Here is a 4,006-nt window from a genome sequence, read left to right as displayed (position 1 = left end):
GCCTGCCTCTGCCTCCCAAGTGCTGGGATTAAAGGCGTATGCCACCACTGCCCGGCTGTCTTTAACTTTTCAATGACTTAAATAGAGCCTGGTGCCAGAGAGTACCCTTTACAACCCGCTTTTCCCCAGTGAGGTCTAGGTGTTCCTTGTGGTCCATCAACCTGCAAGTGGTGGTAAATATATGAGACAAGCCACTAACTCAGTCTGTCACCTAGGGACACTGTGTCACCTAAGGAGCTGCTTTATCATCACAGGGAGCCTGCAAGATGATGAGTGCAGCAGCATTTTATCAAGGTGACCTCGAATCTGAGAGCTCTGGTCCCAGGCACAGTTTCCATATAAGGTAGAACTAATTGTAAAGATGTAGTTACCCAATTTCACCATTGCTTGGATTTAACATTTGCCAGAAAGGGATAAGATCGGTGATTTCAGGCCTTTGAGGGGGCAAAGGCATTTGAAGTGTTGCAGGTAGAGGAAATTATATACTGGACATTGAGCATATTGAGTGCTTGTGTTTCCTAAACAAATATTTGGTAAACTTAGTTCATGAAATGAGAAAATGAAAATGCCAAGGTTTCTGATTATGATTTCATTTTTTTCTTGGCTGTAAGTAAGGTTTTCCTTTCTAAAGACATTCAACAAAACTATAGAAGTGCCCTTCCAGTTTCCTTCTGTGCCCAGAGCTGACACTGTGCCACAGTTCTTCATACCCAAATACAACCAGGAGGGAGCTGGGTTCCCAGGAGTGCTAACACACCTGTGAGTACAGGTAAGACAACCACTTCTGCTCAAATTTCTGGCTCAAGAGAGACCTGCCCACAGCCATCAGGATACAGGAACCAAGGAACAGCTAGGGACAGGTTCTTTCCAGTTTCTGTCTGCACCCCAGAGCTGACCCTGTGCTACAGCTTTCCATACCCAAATTCCTCCAGGGGAGAACTGGCCTACCAGTAGTAGTTTCACCCAGGCTTGTAGGAGAGACAAGCCACAGTCAGAGACAGCAAGACCAGCTAACACCAGAGATAACCAGATAGCAAGAGGCAAGGGAAAGAACATAAACAACAGAAACCAAGGCTACTTGGCATTATCAGAACCCAGTTCTTAAACCACAGCAAACTCTAGATACCCCAACACACAAGAAAAACAAGACTCTGATTTAAAATCACATCTCATGATGATAGTAGAAGACTTTAAGGACATTAACAACAACAACTACAACCTCCCTTAAAGAAATGCAGGAGAACACAGGTAAACAGGTAGAAGCCCTTAAAGAGGAAACACAAAAATCTGCTCCAGTACACGGGAATGCCAGGGCCAGGAAGAGGGAGTGGGTGGGTTGGGGAGCAGTGCGGGCGGGGGTTATAGGGGACATTGGGGATAACATTTGAAATGTAAATGAAGAAAATATCTAATAAACATGTATTTTAAAATAAATAAATAAAATATCATATAAAATTAAAAAATTAAAAACATATTTTAAGAAAAAAAATAATTACAGGAAAACAAAACCAAACAGGTGAAGGAATTGAATAAAACCATCCAGAATCTAAAATCATGAAGGGAGACAGCCCTAAAGTTCAAAAACCTAGGAGAGAGATCAGGAATCATAGATGCAAGCATCACCAACAGAATACAAGATATACAAGAGAATGTAACCTCCCCTCCCCAGCGTGAAACCTGTTTGCTCAGGTTTCAGTGTTAGAGAGCATGGGGCAGAGCTTGCCACTCTATCGTCCTGCCACTCCCACTGCTGCTGCCTGCCAACTAGCTGTTCTGGACCTATCACATGTTCACCTGCAACCTGACTCCAAGATGATTTGGCGGGAATCAGGCCCCTCTCCCTGCTTCATAACTGAGTGTCGAAAATAGTAAAATTGAACCTTGAGCAGAGCCTTGTCTTGGTTCCGTCTTTTTCTCATACTGCCTAGTCACCGCTCCCCCTTTTCTTCCAGGTTTCCAAGATGCCTTTCCAGACTAGAACCCAGACATGTGAGCCGCTGGCCGGACACAACATCTGGCGCCCACGCGGGACTGAGAAACGGAAGAGGACATTTGGAAAAAACACTGCTGGTTTGGAGCTCCATAGAAGAGAATAATTAAAGGAAATTCATACTGGAGAAGGTCAGTATGGGCTAAGCTGAAACAGCATTTAACATGAGCACTAATTCACTTAGGTTCAGCAGTGGGGCATATCAGGAGCTAGGAAGGTAACAGGTGGTTAGCCGTAGCTCCCAGAAGCTACATTTTAGGCGTGAGAAAAGAAAGGGGTTATTAAACGGAAATTAATAATCAGGCAGATGGCCGCAGTTAAAAAACTGCATCATATGGGAGGAAAATGTCCCAAAATGCAGAGAGAAATTTCAGGAGTGCCTTGCTTTGTTGTCTCTGAGCTTTACAGCAGAAGTAATCTGCCGCTTTTGTGTCTTGTCTAATGTCTGGTGCGCCAATCTGTTCACGTGTTCAATTCATGTATGTTCATGTCCAGTCTGTATGAATGAATGTTTTATGTTGGATAATAAAGATGGCTAAAATACTTTATCTGCAAAGCCGAGAGCTACCACGTGCTTCAACATGGCAGGAGGGCCCCTGCTGGAAAAACTGTTCGTTATAGGAAAAAAGGGTGAGTCTACAGTGTCTTAGTTTCAGGGTACAAAAGCTGATAAATGGTTTTTTCCTGGAGGGTTCTCTACAATCGTGATTAATGTGTTTGGCAAGTGATAAAGTGCTTTTTAATTCTATGATTGTAGCTAGAAAAATTAATATTCTCTGATTGGTCTAAATGTAACTGCTTCATTTGGTTCTTTTTTATTGGTAATGTGCTCTGCGTGTTTTCACAATCAGCTCATAAGTTGTTGGTTAAGATTAATAATTGCTACATTGGTACCAGATGGTTAGTCTTAAAATTGATAACTCAAGTTTAGAGTCCTTCTGACACGTGGAATAAGGCAGGCCAAGAGGCTGGGTCTCTAAAGATATTTTTAGTTAAGGTAATAATTAATGTGGTACCTATCCTAGAAAGTAAAATTAAAGATAAGATTTAAAGCAATGTCTCTTTATTAAAGCATTAAAACTTACATGTATTCATAGATATTAATTGGCACTCAAACTTTGTAATATGATAGTAATACCTCTAATATTAATTCTATAAGTAATAAATTGTTTTAAAATTGGGTTTTACCTTCCCAAAGTTAATGTTGCAAAAGAAACTTAATAATTCTTTACAGATCTAGCCAGATGCTGTTTTAATGAAGTTCAAATTCATAGTTTATAAAGAGTCAATCAGACTGTAAAATTTATCAAGACATTACAACCTGGTTTGCCTACCTTTTATATAGTTATATTAGATCCAAAAGTTTGTTTCTTTTTCTCTCTCCTTTGCATCTTAATGATTGTAAAGGTTTTGCTTCTAGTGATTTTGTAATAACTAAAATATTTTGCCTCTAATATGGCTAAATATTGATCTACATTATGTAAAATTTTTTTATCATTTCTGCTTCTATACAAGAAGCCAAGAGTTTTAATCTTTCAATGTATATTTTTTCATAAGTGAAAAATGTTTTATTAACTAATGCTTCTCAAGGGAAGTTTCCTTTAAATCCTTGCTCTCACCCAAAAGATTCAGAGACAATATCCTTTTATTACTTAGGGTTTTAGTTTACTACAAAAGGTTTTACAAAAACTAAAAAAAGCTTTTATAATTGTTGTTACTTATATTCATTGGCAATTAAATATTAGCTGTGCCCAAGACAATTCCTTGGCAAAAAAAAACCAAAACAAAACAAAAAACAAAAAATATTGTAAAGTCATTTTTCTCATCCTCCCAGCTGATTGTTGGCCCACGTGGGTCTAACTAGCTGCTGGCTACTGCGGGGCAGGGCCTTGAGACACATAGTTTCCCCCTGTTTCAGCACAAATAATTTAGTTGTGTGCTGTAGATGGTGTTTTATAATGCTGAACAATCAAACCTTAATTTGTATATTAATAGTCAATGTTATATCTCAGAGCT

The 4,006-nt window shown here is 39.4% G+C and overlaps 1 protein-coding gene and 1 long non-coding RNA gene across 14 annotated transcripts in view; one reads left to right on the top strand and one right to left on the bottom strand.

The window, feature by feature from the left end:
• The window catches only part of Thrb (thyroid hormone receptor beta), a 388,991-nt gene that overhangs the window by 84,372 nt on the left and 300,613 nt on the right, over positions 1–4,006 (bottom strand). The gene's annotated exons all lie outside the window — the stretch shown is intronic.
• LOC110308861 overlaps positions 1–4,006 on the top strand; it is a 93,085-nt gene that overhangs the window by 68,002 nt on the left and 21,077 nt on the right. The window lies entirely within an intron of this gene.

This window comes from Mus caroli, chromosome 14 (genome assembly GCF_900094665.2).
Source record: "Mus caroli chromosome 14, CAROLI_EIJ_v1.1, whole genome shotgun sequence".
In the NCBI taxonomy this organism is placed as follows: domain Eukaryota; kingdom Metazoa; phylum Chordata; class Mammalia; order Rodentia; family Muridae; genus Mus; species Mus caroli.
The sequence above is the reverse complement of the archived record's forward strand: the minus strand, read 5'-3'. Positions and strand labels throughout refer to the sequence as shown.